Source organism: Myotis nattereri (assembly GCF_964212035.1).
Source record: "Myotis nattereri genome assembly, chromosome: 1".
Classification (NCBI taxonomy): Eukaryota; Metazoa; Chordata; class Mammalia; order Chiroptera; family Vespertilionidae; genus Myotis; species Myotis nattereri.
This window is the reverse complement of record NC_138075.1, coordinates 175,720,637-175,734,921: the sequence shown is the minus strand read 5'-3', so window position 1 is coordinate 175,734,921 and position 14,285 is coordinate 175,720,637.

Here is a 14,285-nt window from a genome sequence, read left to right as displayed (position 1 = left end):
TGTAAGTCAAGGCCCCACTGTATAGGACATTGAAGAGGACACAAATAAATGAAAGGATATACCATGCTCATGGATTGGAAGGATTAATATCATTAAAATGACCATACTACTGAAAGCAATCTGATGAAATTCTTAGATCAATGAAATTCTTATCAAAATACCAATGAAATTCTTATCAGAACTAGAATAAGTAATATAAAAATTTATGTGGAACAACAAAAGACCATGAATAAACCAAAGCAATCTTGAGACAGAAGAATAAAGTTGGAGGTATCATATACCCTGATTTCAAACTATATTACAAAGATATAATAATCAAAACAAAATGGTTCTGACAAAAAAACACACACATAAATCAATGGAACAGAATAGAGATACCAGAATTTCTCCCTCAGTCAGAAAAAAATACTTATATGATCAACTAATCTATGATGAAGGACATAAGAATCCTATATAATAAAGAGGTAATATGCAAATTGACCATCATTCCAACACACAAGATGGCTGTCCCCATGTGGACACAAGATGGCCAGCAGTGGGGGCAGTTGGGAAGGACCAGGACTGCAAAGGAGGGCAATTGGGGGCAATCAGGCCTGGAGGGGAGGGCAGTTAGGGTGACCAGGCCAGCAGAGGAGGGCAGTTTGGGGCAACCAGTCCTGCAGGGGATGAAATGCCAGAGGAACTTAACTCTCCTTTATGTCCATTAGTGGATTGTAAAATTGGGGTGGAGATGGGGAAGAATGGGAAGTGACTATTTATGGTATGAGGTTTCTTTTGGGGTGATGAAAATGTTCTAGAATTAGATTGTGGTGATAGTTGCACAACTATCTATACTAATAATAGCCTAGGGTGGTCGTCATGCCCTCACAGCATCACGCTGTCACAATCCATCATCAGGGTGTGTGGGGCTTGACGCTGTGTGCATGGTGCAGGTCCCAGTGGCTGCTCTGTGCAGCTTCTGCTGGGGTTTCCACAGCCCCACATGCACTGCGGGGGCGGGTCCCAGCAGCTGCTCCACGTGGCTTCCGCTGGGGTTCCTGTGGCCCTGCTCACATGGTGGAGACACAACCCCCGGCTTCAGCCTACCTCTTTGGAGTCAATCCATCAAGGGGCCTCAGATGGGTGGGCATGGCCTACCTCTTTGGGGCGATTGATCGTGGGGCTCCTGCACTCTGAGAAGGCACAGGCCAGGCTGGGAGACCCCCCCCCCCAGAGTGCACAGATTTTGTGCACCAGGCCACTAGTGTAAATATATAAAAACCCATTCTAAACTGATGAATTTTATAGTGTTAAACATGAATTTTGGGGGATTAAAAAGGTTTTAGGAAGTTTTAGAAATTAAGGGGACCATGGAAGAAGCACAGGGCTGCAGAGCAGCAGAAGGTATATTTCCATAGAATAGGGAAGCTGTAAAGCTGCAACAGGTACATTTCCATAGAGTGAGGGAGCTAGAAACAGGAGAAGGTCTATATTTACAAAATAAAGGGAAGGAAGCCCCTCATCCACATCCAGAAGGAGAAGAAGAAAGCCCAAAGGGAATAGGAAAACAGTAAGGAAGAAGCAGGGGGAGGGAGGGCGGGGAGAGAACTTCACATGTCCCATGTGAGGTTCGACCTTTGAGCTCAGAAGTTACTATAGTAACCAGCCTAAGGGAATAGTGACCAATCAGAGGGGATATCAAGGCACAAAGATCTACAGCCTTTATAAACCGTGGAAACAGGGACTCAGTGGGACTCTTTCCCTCTCCCCAAGCGGGAGTCTGTGCTGTGAGATTCTTTCCCCTTCCCCTCGTGAGAGTCTGTATTTGTTATTCAATAAATGTCCACCTTTACTATACCACCTTCCATCTGTGGATTCATTCTTCTACTCCCATGGACAAAGAGCCCGGGAACCATCCTGCCCAGGAAAACACCAAGTGTTCCAGTCCAAAAAATCCCACTTCAGTGTGTTAATTATATATCAATAAAGTTAAAAAATCTGACTACCTGGTCAGTGTGAGTCATTTGGGCGTCACCCCATGACCGTAGGCTTGCCAGTTCCATTCCTGGTCAGGACACATGCCTTGATCATGGGCTTGATCCCTGGGAGAGGGCATGCAGGAGGCAGCCAACTGATGTTTCTCTCTCACATCTATGTTTTTCTCCCTCTCCCTTCCTAAAAATCAATAAAATATTTAACAAACAGAAAAATCTGACTAGAGAATCTGTAATGATGGGATCTGCAGGGAGGGTATTCCAGGCCTGAGGCGAGTCAGAGAAGGGCTACCAGCTGACTCCACAACTGAGGACCCCACAACTGGTCCAGCTGCCCCTCTCTGAATTGTCCGATGGGCAGTGTTGAGGGCTGGGGGCTGCCCTGGAATATCTACGACTCCTGGTAAGGGTAGACTAGGAGGAGGGCAGGCTTTCTTCTCAGACATTGCTGCAAAGACCCTCTGGCTTCTACCGAGGCCTGGAAGGCAGCTGGTCCCCCTGTAGGGAGAGGGCGCCTTTCTCAAGGGTGCTCTCAAGGGCTAAGGAACTTGAATGTTTAAGATGAAACTTCAGTGAAAGTTTGAGTAGAAGTATTCAAGCATGTGGTATGTGAAAGCTCAAATTCAACACAAGAAAGATGATTTAAGATTTCCACCGAAACCTATTGCATTAATGTTCACGATCCATAACATTAAGCTAAATGAAATAGGTCAGTCACAGAAGGACAAACACAGTATGCTTCCACTGATGAGATATCGCAATTAGTTAAACTCATAGAAGCAGAGAGTAGAATGGTGGTTGCCAGGGGATGGGGGTAGGGGGGATAAGGAGATGCTATTCAACGGATATAAAATTTCCATTGTGCAAGACACAAGTTTAGAGATCTGTCCTACCACATTGTGCCTACAGTTAACAATATTATCTACTTTTAAAAATCTCATGTTAAAATGTTCTTACAACAATAATAATAAAAGTTGAAGGTCAGGAAGTCAAGGGCCACCTCTAATTCTTTCCCTCAACATATTCATTGAGCAGCTACTTTGCCTGGTACAGTTGTGACCAAAGCAGACACAAATATCAGCCTCCAATTAGCTTACACTTTACTGGGGAGACACCACCAACACCTATTATATAGTATCTCAGATTACGGGGAATTTAGAGGCAGGCAAATTGCAACAGTAAATACTGCAGGGTGGTCAGGGGAGGCCTCCCTTCCAGGTGACCAGAGCAGGTACGGGAGGAAGAGAGCTCGGATTAGGATCTTCACAGGCAGAGGTGACAGTCACAGCGAGGGTACAAGGGCATGTACGTGTGTCTGCAGTACAGGACGGGAGAGAGGCAAGAAGCCCCGTGGGATCTTAGCAGGGACAGAGAGGACCTGGCACCTACAAGCTCACTGTGGCTGCCTCGCCGAGAACTGACTATTGCAGGCAAAGGCAAGAGTACACAATTCCCAGCAGCCAGTCTTCCAACTAATTCTCTCACAATCTATCTCAGCAGATGTCAAGTCTGGGCAGGAGTATCCACCTTGAAAAGGCGGAAGATGAAAACCAATGGTGTGACACCTATAGAAAAAGGGAGGGAGGCAGGAAGGCAGGCAAGTGTTTGCAAAAAGACCAAGAGGCCAGTATGGGGAATAGAAGAGGATTTTCTGGGAAGGCTTTGTATTCTATAATTTAGTAAGGAGAAAGTACTAAAGATGAGATGATGAGATGATGATGATGATCATGATGATCATGATGATGATGATATAAATACTGCAGAGCTAAGAAAACAACATTGTGAATTAGAAATAGTAAGGTATGAAACAGACTTGCTGAAAATTCAATTACAAAGTCAGGAGTTCGAGTGCAGCCTCTCATTGACAGGCTAGAAAGTTCCTAAGAGGGTAGTTGTGTCGTTTTTTACAGAACTCAAGGCCCAGCAGCATATGTGTCAGCATGAACACTTAATTACGGCCTCAGAAGGAAAAAGAATTCCACATAGGTGGATCCAAACTCCAAACGCACTCCTACCTGATAACTTTGCGAAAGTAGGTCTTCCTTCTTCCTCTTGGCAGATCAGCCTACGGACCCAGACGGTGATGATTCTTAAGTTTACAACCAAAGACTCCTTAGGTTGACCTTTGCTCCATGGTTTATTTCGCTCTAATCAGGTTTCAAAAGGATGGCTTCCTTTTAGGAACAGAAATATTTCTTTAGGGGACAGCTTTTATTTTCAATTTGTGGCGGTGCTTGAGGGCAAGATCCTAAAGAAGTTCTCTTTCTTTCTTCCTTCCTTCCTTCCTTCCTTCCTTCCTTCCTTCCTTCCTTCCTTCTTTCCTTCCTTCCTTCCTTCCTTCCTTCCTTCCTTCCTTCCTTTCCTTCTTTCTTTCTTCCTTTCTTTCTTTCCTCTTTCAGTTCTTTATTGTCTAAAGTATTACATATAGTATTACATATGTCTCTTTTCTTCCCTATTGGCCACCCCTACCCCCAGCACATGTCTCACCCTCTTTTTCTTTTTCTTTTTTTAATCCCCACTCTACCATATGTTCACTGATTTTAAAGAGACGGGGAGGGAATAAGGAAGGTAGGGAGAGAGAAACATGCATTGGTTGCCTCCTGCATGTGCCCTGGTGGGAATCCAACCTGCAAACCTTTTGGTGTTTGGGTTGGGATGACGGAGATGACACTCCAACCCACTGAGCCTCGTGCCAGGGCAGGAGTTGTTTTCTTTAAACACTCTAAACTCTGCTCTGGAATGAACTTGCCACTGTCTTTGTTGAGCAGGAAGTATGATAGCTGAAGGCCAAAGTTGACGTTCTAACCCTTATTATCTCCTTGATAAAGCAGGGTACAATTATGCATGGATGACACAGAAGTACATTTTCACTGTAGTTACAAAAAAAAAAAAAAAAAAGAAAGAAAAGAAAGGACATAAACTGGGAGCACTGGCCAGGGAGTGGGAAGGCTCAGGGGTAGAGCTGGGAATTAGACCTAATAAGCAGCATGGCATTGGAACCACCAAACCCCACTCCAAATCCCTTTCCTCTTGTGTGAAATGACTTCTCAGGGCTCTCCCCACTGTTAACATAAAAACATTGAAACCTGTAAAGAATTTTTGTGAGTTTATTTGGGCCAAACAGTCGACATATGCCAGGCTTCTGTCATTCTCACTCACCCTCTCACAATCCGTGACTTGAACCAGACCCCCAGTGCAGGTGTGTGGAGGGGCATCCACCGTGGCCCTACCCCCGCTGCAGACCCTCATGCTGTTTGATCATTTGTCCAGTTGTTTCAGTTGTGACGGTCCCTAGCTTTTTATATAATAGGATTTCCGAATTAACACTACAATACATTGAGAACAAGCTTGTTCATATATATATATATATATGAAAACCAATATATATATATGAAAACATATATATATATATAGTAGTATGTTAATAATATCTCAATAAATTTACATATGAGAAACCGTAGATGAGGACAAGTTGTCCAAAATCACACATGAAGTGGTAGAAGAGGTACTTAAACCCCAGACCAGCTCCGCTGCCAAGCTCCTGGCCAGTGTGTTACAGTACACCACTGTACCTAATATAGAAAGATTACCATTAATAGTTTTTTTACAGTAGCAACATTTTAGAGTTTTGACTAGATTTAAAAAAGACCTTGATAGCAACTCCAGCACTTGAGATGCAATCCTGGCCTTTGTGTGGCCGCCACCAATGGGCCCAGTGTGATGGGCTGGGGCCTGCAGGTGGCAGGTTTCAGTGGGAGCCCCGTTGAAAGCTCAGGGCCCAGATTAGGAGCACTTCCCAAACGCACACAGGTCACTTGACAGTTTAGGTGGCACCCTCTCCTTGGATCAGCGCTTCTCAAAGTCTGCTTCACAGACTCCTGGGCATCCTGAGACCCTTTTGGGGTCTCTGACTATGAAGACTATGCTCAGGATAATACTAAAACGTTATCTGCCTTTTTTCACTCTATTGCATTGGTATTTGTCCTGACATGAGGTACAAAACAATGGTGAGTAAACTGCTGGAATCTACATGTGAATCAGGCCGGCCCATGGCACCAAACTGCTAGCAGCAGTCACGATATACTTCATTGACAAGTACTTGCAGTACAAAGAAAAGAGCCTGTTTCACTTAAGAATGTCCCCTGAGAAGCAGTAAAAATGACTGCTTGTATTAAATCTTAAGCCTTAAGCCATGTGACACAAAATGATAAGCACCCACAAGGCACCACAGTGGTTCTGGGCAATGCTTGTCTCAGAGGAAAGAGCCTGTGCAGCTGCGCTGTGGGCTGGACCCGCTGCTGTTCCCACGAACGCCAGCGTCACTGGAAAGAACAGCGGGAACTGTGGTTCTCTGGCGGCAGTGTTCTTGAAATTAACAGAATGGGCTTCGAAGGAAACAACACACAGTGTTTATTGCCAAGGATAACATTTTAGGCTTTGAACAAAATTTCTAATTTTGAGAAACTTGTATGCATCGCCATGACTTTGGATTTCCTGAGAATTCTGGTGACACTGAGATACATGATGTGATTGTCTGATATGATATGTAATGAAGTATGTCAACACTTGGAAGATCTATTTACACACCAGTAGTGGTGCAATTTTTGACTACGTTAGGGATCTAATCGTTTCTAAATGACCAATGCTTGCTTATAAAATTACGCATGGGGAGAAGATACATTCAAAGTGCAAGACAGACAAATGGATTTAAAGGTAATAGAGTATGACAAGTTCATTGATGCAGTTTCAGATGACACATAGTAGGCAACCTTTCAGAAACTTCATCTTTAAGAAGCAAGATTTCAACAGACTATTAAAATCTGAACAGACTATTAAAATATGCCCCCCTTTCCCACCCACATACCTGTGTGAGACCGCATTTTCCTTTTATGTTTCAACTGAAGTAAAGTGTCACCAGACTGAATGTAGAAGCATCTAGGGCAGTGATGGCGAACCTTTTGAGCTCGGCATGTCAGCATTTTGAAAAACCCTAACTTAACTCTGGTGCCGTGTCACATATAGAAATTTTTTGATCTTTGCAACCATAGTAAAACAAAGACTTATATTTTTGATATTAATTTTATATATTTAAATGCCATTTGACAAAGAAAAATCAACCAAAAAAATGAGTTTGCGTGTCACCTCTGACACGCGTGTCATAGGTTCGCCATCACTGATCTAGGAGAATCGACCTGTGTTTAATTAAGCCAGACATTAAAGAGTTTGCAAAATTGTGAAACAATCTCTCTCCTAATTTTTTTGGAAGTTCTTTCTTGTTCATAGAAGTATGTTGTTAATATATAATGGTTTTATCACTGTTATGTTTAAATGAGTATATCTATTTTTAAAATCTCAGTTTTTATTTTTAATACAGTTACTATTGATAGATGCAAACCATACAAACAAAAGCGGTTGGAGTCCTTGAGTTTTTAAGGATCCAAAGGTCCTAAAACCCAAACATTGAATGAGAAGGAAAATAGGGGGGCATCTGATCGATGCTCAAACCTCACAGGGAAGGTGGGGGTGGGGATGGGGGGAAGGGAGAGAGATCAACTAAAAGACTTGTATGCATAAATATAAGCATAACCAATGGACAGAGACAACAGGGGGGTGAGGGCATGTACAGGTGTGGGTTGGGGGGGCAATGAGGAGATATGGACACATATGTAATACCTTAGTCCATAAAAATATAGGGGGCAACTTTGGGGGCTTACAGCCTAGTTCAGTACCTACTTAAACAGTAATCTTACAAGCCCCATTCTAACTGACTTGGGCGGAGCTACAAAGCCCACCCTGATGGGCCCGCCACAAGAAGATATATATATCAAATCCTCCCCACATTGGCAGTTCAGATTGGCTTTGCGTCAGAATCCCCTGCGCGAGCAGCTCTGGGTAATAAAGGTTTTCTTTCCTGATTCCTCTGAGTGCTCACTGATCATGCTCCTGGGCCATCTGAAGAATTGCTGCCACAACATAATTGGTGCAGTGGCCGGGAAGCATCAGTTGCACTGGCTTTTGGGCCACTGCTGACGAGAGCAGCCTCCAGGGCACTCAGTCCGGGCTCTGAGACCCTAGGAAGGTGCCACCAGCTCACTCGCCAGTTCCTGGACTCACGGGGCCTGGAGAGACTGCTGCGACTCTGTGCTCCAGGGGGTTCACGGAGGCAGGAAATACCTTTCTGGACCCGCGGTTACATCTGACTAGTAAATTTTCCCCAGGGAATAGTCCTGTCTTTTGGGACAGAAGAGGCTGGCTGATCGCTGCCTAGGCAAATATTTGCCTCAGGGACTTTCTGTGGGTGGAAGTCAAAACTCGGACTGACTGGCGTGTGAATAAGAGTGTGAATGGTGATTCTCATACGGCCAAGGGAGGCATCGTCACCGGGGGACTGAGGCAACCTGGTCCTCTGCAGTGGTGATTGGGCCCCGGATTTATACGGATTCTCCAAAGCTAAGAGACACTTCAGTCCAGACGACTGGCATGGCCGGGCGGTGAAGCAAACGTTACCTTTGTTTGTCTTGCATCTCTGTTCACTGGGTGGGGCTACATACTTGCAACATGGGTAATAGCTCCTCAAAGTCTACTGTCTTAAAATGCATGTTAAGGAATTTTTAAAAAGGGTTTATTGGGACCTAAGGGGCAAAATTAGTCCCCTGGGAGTTAAAAAAGAATGTGTGAAATAGACTGGCCATCTTTTGGAGTAGGATGGCCACTGGAGGGCACATTGGATGTCCCCACAATCAGGAATGTTCACAGAATTATCATAGGAGACCCAGGTCATCCTGATCAGTTCCCTTATATTGACCACTGGCTATAAATAGCACAGCTTAAGCTGCCTTGGGTCTGGTTTGGTGTATATAAGGAGGGACAGAGTAAGATTTTAATGGCAGGAGAAAAAGAGCAGGCCTCTCAGAAGGAAACTAAGCCTCCTAGTCTACAAGAACCCCCTGAGGAAGCCCTGCAAATTCTACCACCTCCGTACGTGCCTCAAGTGGCACCCAGTTCTCCTTTGCTTGGTCAGGGAAGCTTAGATACACCACTTCCTTTCCTCTCCCCCCAACCAGACTCTCCAGAACCAGTTGGATGATATTTGTGCTCAGCTGATCAGGGACCCAGGCCACCCCTGGCTTTCCAGATGCCTCTCCAAGAAGTGTGGGGCCCCCATGTAGTTGGAGAAGACGGGACCATACAAGGGTGTGTGGGGGGGGATTGGTCTTTTACTACCAGCCTTTCACTACGACTGATCTCTTAAATTGGAAGCATCACACTCTTGCTTATTCTGAAAAACTTCAGGCCATGGTTGACCTACTCAAGTCAATTTTTCAGACCCATATGCCCACCTGGGTCGATTGCAAGCAACTCCTTCTCATGCTTTTCAACACTGAAGAGCACATGAGAATAATAGCAGAAGCTCAGAAATGGCTCCAGACCCAGGCTCCAGCAGGAATATTGGACACAGACAGTTGGGCCAGGGAAGCTCTCCCAGAAGAGAAACCCTGATGGGACCTGAACTCGGAGTACAGGAAAGCCAGGCTAGAGAGATACTGACTGGCCTTCCTCCAGGGGCTCAGGGTAGGGGCAAGAAACACACTAATATGGCTAAGACCTCTGAGGTTTTCCAGAAGTCTGATCAAAGTCCGGCAGCCTTTTGTGAGAGACTCTGTGAAGCATATCGAGTTTACACTCTCTTTGATCCTGAGGCCCCAGAGAATCAAAATATGGTCAATGCAGCCTTCATTAGTCAGGCTCAGCCAGACATAAGGAGAAAGCTACAGAAGCTTGAAGGATTTGCAGGAAAGAATGCAACCGAGCTACTAGAAATAGCAAACAAGGTTTTCATTAATCAGGATAATGTGGCTAAAAAGGAGGCTGAGGAGAAACTAAAAAAGAAATCGACACTGATTGCTGCGGCTGTCATAGAAGCTAACTACCAGAACCCTCAGGCAGGAAGGAAAGGGAAACAGCAAGGAGCCAAGTCAGGAAAAGCAAGGACAGATCTTAAACGGGACCAGCGTGCCTATTGTAAAGGATTAGGACATTGGAAGAATGAATGTCTGAGCTGCCAGAAAAGGCAGGCAAGGCCATCCAAACATCCAGCCACTATTGGCCAGAGCCGCCTGAGACAGACCTCATCGGATTAGTGGCAGCCGGCTCCGACTAGGACAGGCTGTGCTCTTCCCAACTGGGCCCCCATGAGCCCATGGTCAAAATGAAAATCGGGGGCCAGACTGTGAACTTTATGGTTGATACAGGGACACAGCACTCAGTAGTCACTTAGAAAATAGCTCCCCTCTCAGGATGGGAGGTCATCATTATCAGAGCTACTGGGGACCACACCGGCAGACCATTCTGCCACCCCCTCCGATGTCAGCTAAGCCGCCACCAGGTGGTTCATGCTAAGCCCCTCTATGAAGCCTTAAAAGGAGAGGAAAAGGCACCCATTTACTGGGGTCCTAAGCAGGAAAAAGCCCTCATGACCATAAAGGCATAGCTAGCTGCTAAGGAACAGGCAGCACCATTGCAGAACATGCTGGCTCCTGAATTACCTGAACTTCCAAAATATACCCCTCAAGAATGGGCCTAGTAGGAAGGGGATAAGAGGATGAAGGAATGTTGGTGGATACTCCCAGATCATAGGGTCTGTGTTCCAGAACAGTTAGCTCATAGAGTAATCCTCCAGCAGCATGAACTTACCCATTTAGGGAAGACAGCTCTAGAAGCCTTGTTAAGCTGATGCTATCTAATTGCCCATCCCCCCTCCTTATGTGCCTCCTCTGTGCACAGAACAATGCAAGGCAGGGTCCTCTAGGACCCATAGGAATTCAGCGCTGTGGGCAGGCTCCCTTTGAAGATGTAGAGGTAGACTTTACAGAATTAAGGCCTAGTAGAGGAAATAAATATCTTTTAGTTATTCTGCACCTTTTCAGGCTGGGTTGAGGCATATCCTATCCACATGGAGAAGGCGAGAGAAGGCACCAAGGCATTACTGAGGGACATAATTCCGCAGTTTGGAATGCCATTAACCATAGGGGCAGATAATGGCCCAGTCTTTGTAGCTGAAGTAGTATAGCAGGTAGCTAAGGCCTTAGGAATTAAGTGGAACGTACATGTAGCCTACAGGCCCCAGAGTTCAGGGAAAGTAGAACGCATGAACCCGATCTCAAGCAGGCTATGGCTAAGCTATGCTAGGCGATGAACTTACCCTGGACAGATATCTTACCACTTGTGTTCCTGTGGGTGTGCTGTGCCCTGAGGGCCAGGGTTGGGTTCTCTCCATTTGAAATTCTATATTGCAGACCCCCTCCCTTAATTTGGCCAAAGGGAGATTTGGGGGAAGCAGAGAACTTAGAAATTCAGAAACAGCTACAAGGTCTTGGGAAAACTATCCTTGAAGTCCACAGATGGGTTACTTACTGATCGATTGCCCATCTCTCTAGTAACAGCTGTACACCCTCACAAGCCTGGGGACCAGGTTTGGGTAAAAGATTGGAAAAAGGAACCCCTTAAGCCAACCTGGAAGGGACCTTATCCAGTCATACTAACCACCTTCTCAGTTCTCAAAGTTGCAGGACTGAACACCTGGATCCACCATTCCCGGGTGGGAGCAGCCCACCAGCTGTACAATCAGCATCCAGAGTGGAAGGCGACCTCTGACCTGAACCACCCCCTGCGGATCATCTTCAAGAAGACCGCGGATCTGGCTGACTGACCTGACTTTGGTATTTCTGGATAATCATTGTTTTCATTTTTCTAACAGTTTTATTCTGTCTTTATACAAGTATCTCCAGAACCCCCAGACTGGTCCCGGGAGGAGAACTTCTCTGCCCCTGCTACTCCAAACTACTATTACAACCCCCTTGGGGAAGATGATGAAGACTCGGCATACTACTCGGCATACTCCCCTTTTTGTTGTCCCCCTTCAGCAGGAAATAGCTAGAGTGTTTGGCGACCTTATCCCCAATTCCCGAGTCCTCTGTAATCCCCAAGGCTAAGACTAGCTTGTGGAACAAGACGGGGGGGAATGAGAAGGAAAATAGGTGGGCAACTCTGGGGGCTTATAGCCTAGTTCAGTATCTAAACAGTAATCTTACAAGCCCCATTCTAACCGACTTGGGCAGAGCTACAAAGCCCACCCAGGGGCCTGCCACAAGAAGAAATATGTGTCAAAACCTCCCCACATTGGCAGTTCAGGCTTTGGATCAGAATCCCCTGGACTAGTAGCACTGCGTAATAAAGGTTCTTTCCTGATTCCTCGGAGTGCTGACTGATCGTGCTCCTGGGCCATTTGAAGAATTGCTGCCACAACAGAAGAATCGCTATCTTAGCCCCCTGTCGCATCCTCACAGGCAGCTCTGACACAGGAAACCTGGTGCACAGGGTGCTTACAGGGAGCTTCAGAAGTTCCTGGCAGGCGACAGCAGCAGCCTCGCTCTTCATTTCTATTCTGAGGCTCTCCCCACATCACGCCATCTCAGCGTGGCAGCTTGGCTTGGTGCCATATCTACAAAAGTCCAAAGGGACAATAAGAGTTTTACAGTGGGTGCGGAAAATGTTGATAAAGTGAAAACAGCTGATGTAACGCTAGACTAATTCCATTGGACTGCTTCCTCTCCAAAGCTCCAAATGGGTCCAAATGAGGGGTGAAGAGGAAATTTTATTGCAGTTAAGCAAATGGCAGGAAAGGGACTTATTGGAGATCATTTGCATGTCCGTCCTTTAAACTCTGATTCCTGCAGTTCCCATCCTTGACTGCAACTCTTTTTGAGGCCATTAGAACGATGGGCAGTATTACATCAAAGGAATGGGAACTGCCCTTGGCTTTCTCTTACCACTGACTTTTTATTTTTGAAGAAACAGCTATTGTCTTAGAAGATTTGACATTCCTATACCTTCTGCCTGTGAAGTGGAATTGGACTGAGGTGGAATCTGTAATAAGCACAATATCCTCAAATTTGGGACTCTGTCAAGCTGAAAAGGAACCGGGATTTTTATTAATACCTTTAGAAAGCGGAAAAGGAAAGTCACTGAAGTGCTGGGGAGGCAGTTTACAGCCAAATAAGCTAGCAACAGTTAAGAACGATCTGTGAGTTCCAACCTCTCAGATTGAGGTCTGTAATGAAAGGACTGACGACGGTGGATGGGTGTGTGCTTGCAGAAGAGGGACAGGACACCGGAATAGTCCTCATGTGACTTTGCAAGGGGCAGGAGATAGATACTTCACTGTTGCTTACTTTCCCCACAACCATGCAATGCGGTCTTGGGGCATAGGTCCACTCAAGTGGGAGGGCCATGCCTCCTAGGAGTCACTTTCCTCTCCCTGCGGCTGTCCACACACAGCCGGGAAGCTCAGAACGCAGGAAGGCTGGAATTTAGAGATGGATCAAACTAGCACTTGAGCCAAACTTAATAGCCAAACTTCTGCAAGCTGAGACCATAAGCAGGTGCTTTTGAAAGATATAGTCACAACTATTAAAAAACTACACAAAGTTTAGGGAATTGTTAGAACTCAGTTTTTATAAAGTTTGGGGATTATTAGATCTCAGTTCTGCTTTCTTTTTCCTTCCCTGAAGAACTGGCTTAAAAACAACTTTTTTTTTTTTTTTTCATGGATGGTGAATAGTAGGTATTTATTTGAAATGAAAAAAAAAAAAAATACCTGGACTATTGAATTTAATCATGTATTGTAATTGTGTTACTCTACCTTTTTGCATCAGAGACAGATATACAATGAACATTCAGTTATCACACATTGCACACTAGTAGTAATTCTTCAGGCCTTTTACATAACCACCAAACAGGTATTGAATTCTGCAATATAGTACAAAAGTCCACAATCAATCCAGTCTTAGCCAGTAATTTCAATTTACTTCTGTTGCTGTACAAATAATTGGCCATTTCTAGGGCTTACAAGTTAATAACAGGACAAAAAAATATACATTGCACTGACACAAAAAGTCAGCCGTGTTAATAGTCATGCAACAAGTAACCAAACTTGCTGAAATTAAAAATACTTTCTAAAAACAGTTGTAACGGCATAAATATTTTATACACAGTTCATTTACCAAAACAAAATGTATTTAAATGATACAAAGCAAAAATAAGTTTCTACCAACTTTATACATAAGAAAGTGCAAAATAACTTATCTAGAGTGTTTTGCTATTACCCAGACGGATGGCCGCTATGGGCAGCTATTCTCTTCCAAAGCATGACATTACAGCAGCACACCACACACGTTAGAACACATGGATGAATAAACGGCTAGATGGGCGGATGGATGAACAAAGGAACGATGGAGGTCAAGCAGGAGCCTG